Source organism: Schistocerca piceifrons, chromosome 7, assembly GCF_021461385.2.
Source record: "Schistocerca piceifrons isolate TAMUIC-IGC-003096 chromosome 7, iqSchPice1.1, whole genome shotgun sequence".
In the NCBI taxonomy this organism is placed as follows: domain Eukaryota; kingdom Metazoa; phylum Arthropoda; class Insecta; order Orthoptera; family Acrididae; genus Schistocerca; species Schistocerca piceifrons.
Window position 1 is genome coordinate 197,134,221 of NC_060144.1, and position 17,100 is coordinate 197,151,320.

The 17,100-nt window shown below is 46.1% G+C and overlaps 1 pseudogene; it reads right to left on the reverse strand.

Moving 5' to 3' along the window:
• LOC124805549 overlaps positions 1-16,334 on the reverse strand; it is a 29,835-nt pseudogene extending 13,501 nt beyond the window's left edge.
• Positions 16,335-17,100: the final 766 nt, after the last annotated feature.

The following is a 17,100-nucleotide window of genomic DNA, read 5'->3' on the forward strand; positions in this document are numbered from 1 at the left end:
CCAGCTTTCCGTGATTCCCTGAACTCAAGCACACAAACGTCCTCTGCCTTGCACTTTTCCCGCAGACTTTCCAGGTTGGAATCCATTACATCTGAGATGGTATCGTCTAACATTCTGCGTGGTGTCTGTTGTTCTATGTCATGTCTCCCTACCACTTTCGCGCAACGACGCTCTGAGCGTGTTTTTTAGGGAATTGACTAGTTTGAACCTGGAACCTGTTGCTGGTAAGGACGCCATACCACACATGACATGTAGAGTTCAGAAGAGTTCAGTGAGACTAGCGATGATATAACCAAATACTTAATGATTTCAGCGTCAGCTCCACTGCACTCCCTGTAAAAGAATCTTAATACTAACTAAATTTCGTGGAAGGGGTTCAAGGCTTTATTATTTTTAGTTGTTGTTGTTGTTGTTGTTGTTGTTGTGGTCTTCAGTCCTGAAACTGGTTTGATGCTGCTCTCCATGCTACCCTATCCTGTGCAAGCTTCTTCATCTCCCAGTACTTACTGCAACCCACATTCTTCTGAATCTGCTTAGTGTATTCATCTCTTGGTCTCCCTCTACGATTTTTACCCTCCACGCTAACCTCCAATGCTAAATTTGTGATCCCTTGATGCCTCAGAACATGTCCTACCAACCGGTCCCTTCTTTTTGTCAAGTTGTGCCACATACTCCTCTTCTCCCCAATTCTATTCAATACTTCATCATTAGTTATGTGATCTACCCATCTAATCTTCAGCATTCTTCTGTAGCACCACATTTCGAAAGCTTCTATTCTCTTCTTGTCCAAACTATTTATCGTCCATGTTTCACTTCCATACATGGCTACACTCCATACAAATACTTTCAGAAACGACTTCCTGACACTTAAATCTATACTCGATGTTAACAAATTTCTCTTCTTCAGAAATGCTTTCCTTGCCATTGCCAGTCTACGTTTTATATCTTCTCTACTTCGACCATCATCAGTTATTTTGCTCCCTAAATAGAAAAACTCCTTTACTACTTTAAGTGTCTCATTTCCTAATCTAATTCCCTCAGCATCACCCAACTTAATTCAACTACATTCCATTATCCTCGTTTTGTTTTTGTTGATGTTCATCTTATATCCTCCTTTCAACACACTGTCCATTCCGTTCAACTGCTCTTCCAAGTCTTTTGCTGCCTCTGATAGAATTACAATGTCATCACGGCGCCAAAGAGGACTTCCTGCTAGCAACTCCAGATGTTGTGACGAAGAATTCTGTCTTCGTCACAACTGGAATCCAAAATATCTTGGTGTCATTCTGGATCGTACACTATGCTTAAAACAACACCTTCTTAACTTAGCTCAAAAGCTGAGGACTCGAAACAACATCCTCTATAAGCTATGCGGAACTACCTGGGGATCTTCAGCAACCACCCTGCGACCTTCAGCTCTGGGCTTGGTATACTCAAGTGCTGAGTATTGTGCACCTGTTTGGATGAATAGTCATCATACAAGGCTTGTTGATACCCAGCTGAATACGACAATGCGCATAATATCTGGCACAATCAGATCAACTCCAGTTTATTGGCTTCCACTGTTAACCGGTATAATGCCTCTTGATCTACGCAGATGTACTGCCCTTATGAGAGAATTCTACAAGATCTCCAGGAATTCTAACCTGCCCGTGCATAGCGACCTGCCACTTTTAAATCGCAAGAGACTGAAATCACGTCATCCAACTCTGTGCGATGCTGCTGACATGGTTGCTAAGAATTTCAAACCTCTTGAAGAATGGGAAGGTCGGTGGGAAGTAGTGACAGATGTGCACCTGCATAACATGTTCTCAGGTGCTAAACTTCCAAGTGGACTCGACTTACCACGCAAGACGTGGTCTACTCTCAACAGAATCCGCACCAGCCATGGGCGATGCAGGGATGCTCTCTTTAAGTGGAAGAAGCTGCCTGATCCAGCTTGTGACTGCGGGGCTCCATACCAGACTGTTCACCACATTGTCAGTGAATGCAGGATTCGAGCATATCACGGCGCCAAAGAGGACTTCCTGCTAGCAACTCCAGATGCAGTGCGCTGGATTGAAGGACTGGATATTCAGTTGTAAAGACAAACTTAAGTTTCTTGTGTGTCAATATGTACATATGTATATGTAATTTCATGATATGTTTGTATTAGCCATACGCTAAATAAATAAAATAACAATGTCATCGGCGAACCTCAAAGTTTTTATTTCTTCTCCATGGATTTTAATACCTACTCCGAATTTTTCTTTTGTTTCCTTTACTGCTTGCTCAATATACAGATTGAATAACATCTGGGACAGGCTACAATCCTGTCTCACTCCCTTCCCAACCACTGCTTCCCTTTCATGCCCCTCGACTCTTATAACTGCCATCTCCTTTCTGTACAAATTGTAAATAGCCTTTCGCTCCCTGTATTTTACCCCTGCCACCTTTAGAATTTGAAAGAGAGTATTCCAGTCAACATTGTCAAAAGCTTTCTCTAAGTCTACAAATGCTAGAAACGTAGGTTTGCCTTTCCTTAATCTTTCTTCTAAGATAAGTCGTAAGGTCAGTATTGCCTCACGTGTTCCAATATTTCTACGGAATCCAAACTGATCTTCCCCGAGGTCGGCTTCTACCCGGTTTTCCATTCGTCTGTAAAGAATTCGCGTTAGTATTTTGCAGCTGTGACTTATTAAACTGATAGTTCGGTAATTTTCACATCTGTCACATCTGCTTTCTTTGGGATTGGAATTATTATATTCTTATTGAAGTCTGAGGGTATTCCGCCTGTCTCATACATCTTGCTCACCATATGGTAGAGTTTTGTCAGGACTGGCTCTCCCAAGGCCATCAGTAGTTCTAATGGAATGTTGTCTACTCCTGGGGCCTTGTTTCGACCCAGGTCTTTCAGTGCTCTGTCAAGCTCTTCACGCAGTATCGTATCTCCCATTTCATCTTCATCTACATCCTCTTACATTTCCATAATATTGTCCTCAAGTACATCGCCCTTGTATAGACCCACTACATACTCCTTCCACCTTTCTGCTTTCCCTTCGTTGCTTAGAACTGGGTTTCCATCTGACTTCTTGATATTCATACAAGTGGTTCTATTTTCTCCAAAGGTCTGTTTAATTTTCCTGCAGGCAGTATCTATCTTACCACTTGTGAGATAAGCCTCTACATCCTTACATTTGTCTTCTAGCCATCCCTGCTTAGCCATTTTGCACTTCCTGTCGATCTCATTTTTGAGACGTTTGTATTCCTTTTTGCCTGCTTCATTTACTGCATTTTTATATTTTGTCCTTTCATCAATTAAGTTCAATATTTCTTCCGTTACCCAAGGAGTTCTACTAGCCCTCGTCTTTTTACCTACTTGATCCTCTGCTGACTTCACTGCTTCATCCCTCAGAGTTACCCATTCTTCTTCTACTGTACTTCTATCCCCCATTCCTGTCAATTGTTCCCTTATGCTCTCCCTGAAACTCTGTACAACCTCTGGTTTAGTCAGTTTATCCAGGTCCCATCTCCTTAAATTCCCACCTTTCTGCAGTTTCTTCAGTTTTAATCTACAGTTCATAACCAATAGATTGTGGTCAGAGTCCACATCTGCCCCTGGAAATGCCTTACAATTTAAAACCTGGTTCCTAAATCTTTGTCTTACCATTATATAATCTATCTGATACCTTCTAGTAGCTCCAGGATTCTTCCATGTATACAACCTTCTTACATGATTCTTGAATTAATTGATTTTTAGTTAGCGGGTAAAATAACGTCGAAAAAACAGTTAAGTTTACCATTGGAAATTTTATTCTACTCACAAAACATTGTTTATAAATTGCACTGTTGATAAAAGGAAATATTTTAATACAGGATGATAAAAACCAACTGCATTCAACAAAAATGTGAACGAATATTCCCTGAATGGGTTTTCAAGTTCTACAATGGATCGAAGGATGACCTATGCCATATCACATCTATAATCTAGGTTTAAATTAAGTTTCACAAAAGAGAAAACTATAAAAATGGTCTACAGTGATCCTCAATTATCTTTAATTACTTATCTAACTTGTCGTAAATTACAGTGGCTGATGTGGCTTCTCAATAATTATATAACAGAAAAATCATCGCGTTTCAGATTTTAAATTACGTAGCAAATGTTAGTACCATGAGCTTTAATTGACGATCGACACTAGTATTACGCAAAACGGGGGTGTAACAGATGAGACTTCTGCAGTTCTGAGTGAAGCTTTATGCGCTGTTATGCGGCATCGCATGCGTTCATTACCTTGTCGTTGGTTAGGCAGTGTCAGGGGGCATTGGTCGGCACAGCTCCACGCACCTCGCCGACTCGGAAGCAACTCTCTCCTAACTTCTCCTTACTACAATTTACCGAAATTGGAAAAAAAAACTATCTGGCTGTGTTTTCATCTGACTTATCAGGGTCTCAATGTTAACATTAAGCTCCACCTACAAAAATTCTGTCTATCCAATGAGAAACGTTATACTTTTCGTGGTGGGGCAATGTTTTTAAAGTTTGCAACGTAACAGAGACGCGAAAAAGTCTCACGCTAAAACTTGCGGCTGGTGTGTCCCTCTTAGTGTTATTGTAAGATCTATACTATTCTTCTGGAGGGCTCTATCTTTTAACATGGGCTGGGGGTGGTCCTGGCGGTTACTTTTCGTGGTGGGGGAATGTTTTTAACGTTTGCAACGTAACAGAGACGCGAAAAAGTCTCACGCTAAAACTTGCGGCTGGTGTGGCCCTTTTAGTGTTATCATAAGATCTATACTGTTCTTCTGGAGGGCTCTAGCTTTTAACATGGGCTGGGGGGTGGTCCTGGCGGTTAGCTGGCGACGTAGGTGTCCGTCCCTTATCGTAGGGCCTTCTAGCTTAACATGGTTCTGCTCTCGGCTTCTGTTCTCGTTTCTCCCCTCGGAACTGCATCTGTCTCACAGTGGGAAGGTATTACATGCATTTAGGCATTCTTGTGTTAGTCTGTGGTATTCCATTTGCTCACTCGTTACTCATATTACTTTGGTTAATTTAATGTCACGATTTATTCGGAGCTATGTGACATACTACTGAATTTGCTTATCATGTAAGGGTTTTTATCGAAGGTGTTGGATTTGCCTGACATCTTACAATCGACCCATCTCATCCTTAGCTGCCTTCTTCTTCTTGTGCCTTCGATATTTCCCAGAACTGACGTCTTTTCCAGAGGAATCATGTCTTCCCATTATGTGTGCGAAGTAGTTTTTTTTTTTTTGTATCAGACATTCTAGGGAACAATCTGGTTTTATTTGCTGTAATGCTGACCTATTCGTTCTCTTTGCGGTCCATGCGCTCTATGGAGTTATCTCCAACACCACAGCTGAAAGATATCTGTTTTACAACTGCTCTTTCTGTTATGTGGACTGTGTGTATGCCATTGCTTGCAGGCAACTCTGATTACTACATTTTTTGTTACAGACTTTTCATAAAGAGTCTTAAGCGTCGCACGCTTACTATGCTGTTTGCAGGTGGTTTGTTACGCTACCAAAATCCTGTTTCGGAAAAAATGCTCTCGTTGGTCGATCACGCTTAACATTTGGGTATTTGTGTACCAGATACATCTACATGGAAACTCTGCAAATCACATATAAATGCCTGGTAGAGGGTTCATCGAACCAGCTTCATAATTCTATATTATTCGAATCTCGTATAGCGCGCGGAAAGAATCAACACCTATATCTTTCCGTACGACCTCTGATTTCCCTTCTTTTATCGTGGTGATCGCTCCTCTCTATGTAGGTCGGTGTCAACTAAATATTTTCGCATTCGGAGGAGAAAGTGGCTGATTGGAATTTCGTGAGAAGATTCTCTCGCAACGAAAAAAGCCTTTCTTTTAATGACGTCCAGCCCAAATCCTGTATCATTTCTGTGACACTCTCTCCCATATTTCGCGATAATACAAAACGTGCTGCCTTTCTTTGAGCTTTTTCGATGTACTCCGTCAGTCCTATCTGGTAAGGATCCCACACCGCGCAGCAGTATTCTATAAGAGGACGTACAAGTGTAGAGTACGCAGTCTCCTTAGTTGGTCTGTTACATTTTCTAAGTGTTCCAATAGCTCTGAGCACTATGGGACTTAACTGCTGAGGTCATCAGTCCCCTAGAACTTAGAACTACTTAAACCTAAGTAACCTAAGGATATCACACACATCCATGCCCGAGGCAGGATTCGAACCTGCGACCGTAGCGGTCGCGAGGTTCCAGCCTGTAGCGCCTAGAACCGCTCGGTCACCCCGGCCGGCATTTTTTCTAAGTGTCCCTCCAATAAAATGCAGTCTTTGGTTAGCCTTCCCCACAACATTTTCTATATGTTCCTTTCAATTTAAGTTGTTCGTAATTGTAATACCTAGGTATTTAGTTGAATTTACGGCTTTTAGGTTAGACTGATTAATCGTGTAACCGAAGTTTAACGAGTCCCTTTTAGCACTCATGTGGATGACCTCATACTTTTCGTTATTTAGGGTCAACTGCCACTTTTAGACCCATTCCGATATCTTTTCTAAATCGTTTTGCAGTTTGTTTTGATCTTCTGATGACTTTATTAGTCGATAAACGACAGCGTCATCTGCAGACAACCTAAGACGGCTGCTCAGATTGTCTCTCAAATCGTTTCTATAGATAAGAAACAGCAAAGGGCCTATAACACTACCTTGTGGGAACGCCAGAAATCACTTCTGTTTTACTCGATGACTTTCCGTCAATTACTACGAACTGTGTGACCTCTCTGACAGGAAATCACAAATCCAGTCACATAACAGAGACGATATTCCATAAGCACGCAATTTCACTATAAGCCGCTTCTGTGGTACAGCGTCAAAAGCCATCCGGAAATCTAGAAATACGGAATCGATCTGAAATCCCTTGTCAATAGCACTCAACACTTCATGTGAATAAAGAGCTAGTTGTGTTTCACAGGAACGATATTTATTAAACCCATGTTGACTGTGTGTCAATAGACCGTTTTCTTCGAGGTAATTCATGATGTTCGAACACAATATATGTTCCAAAATCCTGCTGCATATCGACGTTTACGATATGGGCCTGTAATTTAGTGGATTACTCATGCTACCTTTCTTGACTATTGGCGTGGCCTGTGCAACTTTCCAGCCTCTGGGTACGGATCTTTCGCCGAGCGAACGGTTGGATTTGATTGTCAAGTATGGAGCTAATGCATCAGCATACTCCGAAAGGAACCTAATTGATTGTTGTTGTTGTGGTCTCAGTCCTCAGACTGGTTTAATGCAGCTCTACATATTACTCTATCCTGTGCAAGCTTCTTCATCTCCCAGTACTTACTGCAACTTACATCCTTCTGAATCTGCTTACTGTATTCATCTCTTGGTCTCCCTCTACAATTTTTACCCTGCACGCTGCCCTCCAATGCTAAATTTGTGATCCCTTGATGCCTCAGAACATGTCCTACCAACCGGTCCCTTCTTCTTGTCAAGTTGTTCCACAAACTCCTCTTCTCCCCAATTCTATTCATTTAACCATACAGTAAAGCTGCGTGGCGTCGGAAAAAATTACGGCTGTAGTTTCCCCTTGCTTCCAGCCGTTCGCAGTACCAGCACAGCAAGGCCGTTTTGGTTAGTGTTACAAGGCCAGATCAGTCATCATCCAGACTATTGCCCCTGCAACTACTAAAAGGCTGCTGCCCCTCTTCAGGAAACACATGTTTGTCTGGCCTCTCAACAGATACCCCTCCGTTGTGGTTGCACCTACGGTACGGCCATCTGTATCGCCGAGGCACGCAAGCCTCCCCACCAACGGCAAGGTCCATGGTTCATGGAGGGGGGGACCTAATTGGTATACAGATAAAACTGTAAGTGGTGTAATCTGGTCTGTGTTGTTACTGGTCTGGAACGAGATTCGTGCAGCGTGCTGAGAGAACGTCTGGAGGGCTGCGGCAGGATGGTACGGAATTTGTGGGAGGAGGTGGGGGAAGCGCGAGGGAGGCGGGAGCAGGTCGGTAAGTAAATGAAGGCCATTAGTGGAGCCGCACGGCCGCCACCTAATTGGCCCATCCATCCGTGCGCGGTCAGGGGAAGCCCCGATCTTGAGCGGGAGAGGGGTGGGGATGGGGGGGGGGGGGTAGGGGGGTGCACTCGCAGCACGGCTCACTATGCTTCCCACACTCTTCACTTAAGAAAACTACTGTGTCTGATATGCGTTCCACTATCTGTCGCTCCGTGGCAAGTTTACTGGAAGAGTAATCACGAAGACCGAAAACAACAACGAACGAAGCACGAAACTTGTGGCAGATGCTCTTCTAGACGATACACAGGAATTCTGGCGACATGGCAATATCACAATTTAGTATTCTAGCAACTGAGTTGGGCCAGAGAAAAGTTTCTACGCGATGCTTGAATGCTGATGTGTAAACACCCCGTCATTGCAATTGTGGTGAGTCAGAGGTCTGAGCTTGATCAAACTTTATGTCAGTCGCTATTAATGGAATAGGAGTTAGATGGAGCCGGAGTTGAAATCAGAGTTTAAAAAAAGGTGAAGTTGATATTTCTCACAGCCTAAAAATCTTGTATAGTTCGGTTCAATGTACTCTACTGGCCACTAAAATTACCACACCAAGAAGAAATGCAGTTGATAAACGGGTATTCATTGGACAAATATATTACACTAGAACTGACATGTGATTACATTTTCACGCAATTTGGGTGCATAGATCCTGAGAAACCAGTACCCAGAACAACCACCTCTGGCCCTAATAACGGCCTTGATACGCCTGGACATTGAGTCAAACAGAGCTTGGATGGCGTGTATAGGTACAGCTGCCCATGCAGCTTCAACACGATACCGCAATTCATCAAGAGTAGTGACTGGCGTATTGTGACGAACCAGTTGCTCGGCCACCATTGACCAGACGTTTTCAGTTGGTGATAGGTCTGGAGAACATTTTCTGTATCCGGAAAGGCCCGTACAGGACCTGCAACATGCGGTCGTGCGTTATCTTGCTGAAATGTAGGGTTTCTCAGGGATCGAGTAAAGGGGTGATGCAGCGTCAAGGGTAACCGCAGCCATGGTCTCCGAGCTGATAGTCCATGCTGCTTCAAACGTCGCCGAACCGTATTACCCTTCTGAACCCACCGATTCCATATTCTGCTAACAGTTATTGGACCTCGACCAACGCGAGCAGCAATGTCGCGATACGATAAACCGCAATCGCGATAGGCTATAATCTGGCCTTTATCAAAGTCGGAAACGTGATGGTACGCATTTCTCCTCCTTACACTAGCCGTCACAACAATGTTTCACCAGGCAACGCCGGTCAACTGCTGTTTGTGTATGAGAAATGGGTTGGAAACTTTCCTCATGTCAGCACGTTGTAGGTGTCGCCACCGGCGCCAACCTTGCGTGAATGCTCTAAAAAGCTAATCATTTGCATATCACAGCATCTTCTTCCTGTCGGTTAAATTTCGCGTCTGTAGCACGTCATCTTCCTGGTTTAGCAATTATAATGGCCAGTAGTGTAAACAAATGATTACCATTACAGACAATTTCATAGTGTCACAGGGGTATGTTATCGTAAATTGATCCATCAGCGCCGGCCGCGGTGGCCGTGCGGTTCTAGGCGCTTCAGTCCGGAACCGCGTTACTGCTACGATCGCAGGTTCGAATTCTGCCTCGGGCATGGATGTGTGTGATGTGCTTAGGTTAGTTAGGTTTAAGTAGTTCAAGTTCTAGGGGACTGATGACCTAAGATGTTAAGTCCCATAGTGCTCAGAGCCATTTGAACCATTCTGATCCATCAGCAAACAGAATAATGAACAAATCCCGCCCTTACTTGGCCGAAGCTGGACCGTTCATTCCCCACAACAATGCTTGCCAACACTCCCCTGATGTCGGAACTGAACATCAGTGTTCCTCACCGTTGCTGGTGGATACTACAGAGACACACCCGAACATGTATACATGGACTGGGCAAAAATATAGAAACATTGCGAGAAATGCATGCTTGAGCATAAATGCAGCTGCCACAATTCACTTTGTTCTATTTGATCACGAACGACACCTGCGAAATATCGTCAATATAGTTTTCAAGTGTACGATGTTCTGTGCAGCTGCGAGAGCATTATGACGGAGCAAAGTCAGTTCGAACATGGGAATATTCTTAGTCCTTGTATGGTGATTGCTTCTGTAAAAAAGGAATCAGATAGATCGTGTCGAAGATTTTTACCGCATACGTGGAAAGCGGCAAAACATCATTCACTAAGTCACAAGATGGACGATAGAGAGTGTTGAGCGATCGTGACACATGGTCATTGACGAGAATTGTGACGAAAAATTAGAGGACGACAGCTGAAAGAGTCATTGCGGAACTGAATATCGCACTTGGGAACCTTGTCAGCACGAGAACAACACAAAGTGAGCTCCGTCATCTGGAAACTGCAGGGCGAGCTGTAATTGCAAAACCACTCACCAGTTATGGAAGTGCTCGTAACAGGAAAATGTGATACTGAAGCCTTACATCCTGGATTAAGGAGCAATGGAAGGAAGCCATTTGGTTGGATGTGTCTTGTTTTACACTGTTTCCTAATTCTAACCGAATCTACGTCCCGGTAATGAAATGTGGCTTGTCTTCGGTAACGATTTGGGCAGCTATATTCTGGTATTCCATGGGACCATAGTTACTCTGCAAGGTCGCATTACTGCTAGGATTACATGACCATTTCGGCTGATCCGGTCCATCCTAGAATCCAATGTTTGTTAGCGAATAGTGGTGCTAGGTTCCAAGACAACAGGGCCCCTATTCACACGCTCGCATCATCCAGGACTTATTTTGTGAGCACCATAGTCACCAGATTCCAGTATTATTGAGCCTTTGAGGTCTACTTTGTATAGAAGGGGGCCAGATCGCTATCGATCTCCTCCATCGTTACCTGAACTTGCTACTATTTTGCAGGAAGAATTGGGTAGGATTCCCTTGAAAACCATAGAGGACTTCTGCTTATGCATTCCGGAAGCTGCTTTGAATGCCAACTTGCTGATGAGTTATGTTTCTGGTGTTTCCTTATTTTGGCCACCCCTTGAAGGTCGAACTTGAGCATCACATACGCAATGACGAAAAAAAATTGCAAAAAAATGGCTCTAAGCAGTATGGGACTTAACATCTGAGGTCATCAGTCCCCTAGCCTTAGAACTACTTAAACCTAACTAACCTAAGGACATCACAGACATCCATGCCCGAGGCGGGATTCGAACCTGCGACCGTAGCAGCAGCACGGTTCCGGACTGAATTGCCTAGAACCGCTCGGCCACAGCGGGCGGCAAAAAAACCGCAAAACCGAAAATGAATGTAGAGCAACGAAATTTCGGGAATACATGTCTCTAGATAACATATTTAAGTTATTAACTTTAGAACATCACAAGTTAACGTAAACGCGTTATGAGCCATTGCAAATGTGAAATGCTGGTAGATTCATAACTGGTGTAACCGCCAGAATGTTGAATGAAAGCCTGCGTACGTGGATGCATTGTGTTGTACAGGTGCCATTTTTTGGACTGGAGTTCCATGCCTGTTGCACATGTTCGGTCAGTACAGCAAGTGTTAATGTTGTTTGTGGATGACACTGGAGTTGTCGTCCCATGATGTCCCATATGTTCTTGGCTGGAAACAGGTGATCGAGCAGGCCAAGGTAACATGTCGACACACTGTAGAGCATGTTAGCTTGCAACAGCTGTATGTGGGGTGCGCATTATCTTGCTGGAAAACGCCCCCTGGAATGCTGTTCAGGAATGGCAGCACAGACGAATCACCAGACTGATGTCCAGATTTTCAGTCAGGGTGCGCGCGATCACCACGACAGTGCTCTTGCTGTCATATTAAATAGCATGCCAGACCATAACTCCAGTTGTAAGTCCAGTGTGTCTGGCAGGCAGGCAGGTTTGTTGGAGGCCCTCAACTGGCTCCTTCTAACCGACACACGGCCGTCACTAGCACCGAGGCCGAACCAGATGAGAAAACACGACAGACCTCCTCCCTACCTTCCAATTAGCTCTCGCTTGACACCACTGAAGTCTAATTGCTATACCGATCACTTCAACCATCATCTGCCGTCAGATGACGGTTGAAGTGATCGGTTCTAGGCGCTTCAGTCCGGAACCGCGCTGCTGCTACAGTCGCAGGTTCGAATCCTGCCTCGGGCATGGGTGTGTGTGATCATCACACTGTGATGTTCTTAGGTTAGTTAGGTTTAAGTAGTTCTAAGTCTAGGGGACTGATGACCTCAGATGTTAAGTCCCATAGTGCTCAGAGCCATTTGAACCATTTTGAAGTGATCGGTGTAGCAAGCAGAAATCTACAGATACCAGTATTCGAATGCTGGCTCCCGTTTTGACCACAACGGGGGTGATATCTTCCTACGCGTCGGTGACAGGCCTGAAGATGGCGTAGTAAATCGTCCAAATTGGTAGCCAAATAAAGTAAGTATAGAAATTAGACGGCTGCAAGACGTTCGTTTGACATCCTGTACCGAACACTCGAGTCCCGCAACTATCTCTGAAAACATGGACGTACAGAGATCTCAATGCTATATTTCCTTGTCACTGGATTGGAAAACGTGGTCTTATTCCAAGGCCTGCGAGGTCACCTGACCTGAATCCCCTTCATTAGTTCCTAAGGGGATATATGAAGTCACTTGTGTATGAGACCCCAGTGGATATGGAGATGGAATTACTTGCCAGAATTGTAGCTGCCTGTGATGTGATTCGTCAGGGTACGTTAGAATCTTGTTCGCCGCTATCATGCTTGAATTGAGGTTGATGGCCGTCAGTTCCATCAACAAGGTTTAATGCCAAAATATCAGAATTCATCTACAATAGTCTTAACAAGGGCTTATCGGCACCCCTCGTAAATCTTTTCTCCGCAAGCCACCTGATAGTATGTGGAGGAGAGCGCTTCTGGTATCACTGTCTGTTCCCCCTTTCCCTGTTCCATTCACGAAGGCGTGTGGGAAGAAAGAGTCTTGGTAAACCTCCATATTAGCTTTGATTTCTGGAATATTCTCGAGGTTGTCAATTCGCGATGTGTGTGTGGGAGGAAGCAATATGTTGTCCCAATCTCCCCAGACCGTACTCTCCCGAAGTTTCACCAGTAAGCCTGTCCGCCCCGATACCTGAGTAGTCAGCGTGACAAATTACCGTCCTACGGGCCCGCTTTCGATTCCCGGCTGGGTCGGAGATTTTCTCCGTTCAGGGACCGGGTGTTGTGTCGTCTTCATCATCATTTCATCCCCATCCGGCGCGCAGGCCGCCCAATGTGGCGTCGAATGTAATAAGACCTGCGCCAAGGCGGCCGGACCTGCCCCGCAAGGGGCCTCCCAGCCAATGACGCCAAACGCTCATTTCCATTTTTTTTTCAATGTAAATAAAAGAGTACACAGTAATATGATTTTATTCCTATTATCTCCTTAGTCCAACCCCGGTAGCTGAGTGGTCAGCGCGACAGTGTGTCAACCCTAAGGGCCCGGGTTCGATTCCCGGCTGGGTCGGAGATTTTCTCCGCTCAGGGACTGGGTGTTTTGTTGGCCTAATCACCGTTCAGGTCGTGCTGTCGGAGGGGTCGGGAGGTGCTTGCACCTGATGTTTTCTACTAGGAGCCTTGTAGGCTCAACACAAACCGTTAGCGTCATTACCGTATTACTTTTACCACAAGCACCCTTTCATTAGGAACTTTGAGCCAAGCACAAAATCAGTTACCTCTGTATTGTATATCGTAAATAGTTTAGCAGACTGGACATGGAGGTCTTAGTCTTAGTTTCTTGCTTTAACGTACGCTAATCTCTTCTATTTAAAGTAGTTTTTAGGATGATAGATGTTAAAGGCATGGTGAGCGACGTCCAGCGTCTTGAGGGTCATTCCAAGACCCGGGCCGCCGCCCACAACCAGGTGACGGGCAATATTATACCTCCCTCTTTTCTATTCAGTTCTCTTCCTTCCTTCTTTCTAAATATTTAATTTCGTTGTGTTTATTAATATCTCACTTGATTTTGCATTATTTATAAGTTTTTCTAATGTTGCACAAAAAAAGATATCAAATGGATGTAAACAAATAGAGCCCGCCTCCACGTGGCGGGACACGGGCAACGGTGTGAGTGGGGATGGGAGCCGGGGTGATGTTACTTTCAGCAACACCGGACCCCGGACCCAGTCACAGCGGCTAAGTGGCAACATACGACCCACCATAAGAAATTAGACGGTGGGTCATAAAATATAGGCAGCTAGTGAAAAAAAAGTGTCCTAATCACCATCATTTCATCCCCATCGGCGTGCAAGTCGCCGAAGTGGCGTCAAATCAAAAGACTTGCACCAGGCGAGCGGTCTACCCGACGGGAGGTCCTCGTCACACGACATTATTATTACTACACTCCTGGAAATGGAAAAAAGAACACATTGACACCGGTGTGTCAGACCCACCATACTTGCTCCGGACACTGCGAGAGGGCTGTACAACCAATGATCACACGCACGGCACAGCGGACACACCAGGAACCGCGGTGTTGGCCGTCGAATGGCGCTAGCTGCGCAGCATTTGTGCACCACCGCCGTCAGTGTCAGCCAGTTTGCCGTGGCATACGGAGCTCCATCCCAGTCTTTAACACTGGTAGCATGCCGCGACAGCGTGGACGTGAACCGTATGTGCAGTTGACGGACTTTGAGCGAGGGCGTATAGTGGGCATGCGGGAGGCCGGGTGGACGTACCGCCGAATTGCTCAACACGTGGGGCGTGAGGTCTCCACAGTACATCGATGTTGTCGCCAGTGGTCGGCGGAAGGTGAACGTGCCCGTCGACCTGGGACCGGACCGCAGCGACGCACGGATGCACGCCAAGACCGTAGGATCCTACGCAGTGCCGTAGGGGACCGCACCGCCACTTCCCAGCAAATTAGGGACACTGTTGCTCCTGGGGTATCGGCGAGGACCATTCGCAACTGTCTCCATGAAGCTGGGCTACGGTCCCGCACACCGTTAGGCCGTCTTCCGCTCACGCCCCAACATCGTGCAGCCCGCCTCCAGCGGTGTCGCGACAGGCGTGAATGGACGGACGAATGGAGACGTGTCGTCTTCAGCGATGAGAGTCGCTTCTGCCTTGGTGCCAATGATGGTCGTATGCGTGTTTGGCGCCGTGCAGGTGAGCGCCACAATCAGGACTGCATACGACCGAGGCACACAGGGCCAACACCCGGCATCATGGTGTGGGGAGCGATCTCCTACACTGGCCGTAAACCACTGGTGATCGTCGAGGGGACACTGAATAGTGCACGGTACATCCAAACCTGTCATCGAACCCATCGTTCTACCATTCCTAGACCGGCAAGGGAACTTGCTGTTCCAACAGGACAATGCACGTCCGCATGTATCCCGTGCCACCCAACGTGCTCTAGAAGGTGTAAGTCAACTACCCTGGCCAGCAAGATCTCCGGATCTGTCCCCCATTGAGCATGTTTGGGGCTGGATGAAGCGTCGTCTCACGCGGTCTGCACGTCCAGCACGAACGCTGGTCCAACTGAGGCGCCAGGTGGAAATGGCATGGCAAGCCGTTCCATAGGACTACATCCAGCATCTCTACGATCGTCTCCATGGGAGAGTAGCAGCCTGCATTGCTGCGAAAGGTGGATATACACTGTACTAGTGCCGACATTGTGCATGCTCTGTTGCCTGTGGCTATGTGCCTGTGGTTCTGTCAGTGTGATCATGTGATGTATCTGACCCCAGGAATGTGTCAATAAAGTTTCCCCTTCCTGGGACAATGAATTCACGGTGTTCTTATTTCAATTTCCAGGAGTGTATTATCTCCTTAAGCTGGCTTCTCAGACCACAGATTTCCTACTTCAGATTGTTCAGTGAAGCGTCCTCATGCCCTGATAAATTTTTCCGCGCTCTTACGGAAACAACCTGTAGAGAATCCGTAACGACGTGTAAGACATTTGGTTATCTGCTTTTTCAGTGTACCGTTCACTACTTTTTTATGTAATACTTTGTGAAGTACATTCATGTGGAACGCAACGAATCGTTTGCAATCACGCTGAGTGTGGGACGTAATCAGGCAGCGGCGTCGCAGGCCGCTGCTGCTGGTGCGGTGCGGTGTGGTGCTGCGGCGGCGCCGGCTCAGACGGCCGGCGAGTGGAGCCGTCAGTGATTAAACCGCGCGGTCGCCTAACTGCCGTAATGAAGTACGCCGGCCGCGCCGGATCACGCTCAGCCGGCTCGGTACAGTCTCCGCCACGCGCCGTGTCTCCGGCCGGCGCTGCACCGCCGCCAGCGCCGCTCTCACCCGTCGCATCGCGTACGTAGCTGATGTTCCGTATCACCACCCACCTCTTTCCCTTACTGCTGCTCTTCCCTCCTTCACAATCTATGCGATCCTGTCGTATTTTTGTGGTCACCACCTATGCTCGCCGTCAACGTATGTTCTCCGTTCTGGCTTCGCAGAAAATCCGAAGAAATTTTAGTCTTATGTCAAAGCGGTAGGTGGATCAAAACAAAATGTCCAGACACTCTGTGACCAAAATGGTACTGAAACAGAGGATGACACACTAAAGGCCGAAATACACTACTGGCCATTAAAATTGCTAAACCACGAAGATGGCATACTACAGGCACGAAATTTAACCGACAGGAAGAAGATGCTGTGATATGCAAATGATTAGCTTTTCAAAGCATTCACAGAAGGTTGGCGCCGGTGGCGACACCTACAACGTTCTGACATGAGGAAAATTTCCAACCGCTTTATCCTACACAAACAGCAGTTGACCGGCGTTGCCTGGTGAAACGTTGTTGTGATACCCCGTGTAAGGAGGAGAAATGCGTAACATTCCGTTTCCGACTTTGATAAAGGTCGGATTGTAGCCTATCGCGATTGCGGTTTATTGCATCGCGACATTGCTGCTCGCGATGGTCGAGATCCAATGACTGTTAGCAGAATATGGAATCGGTGGGTTCAGGAGGGCAATACGGAACGCCGTCCTGGATCCCAACGGCTTCGTATCACTAGCAGTCGAGATAAAAGGCATCTTATCCGCATGGCTATAACGGATCGTGCAGCCACG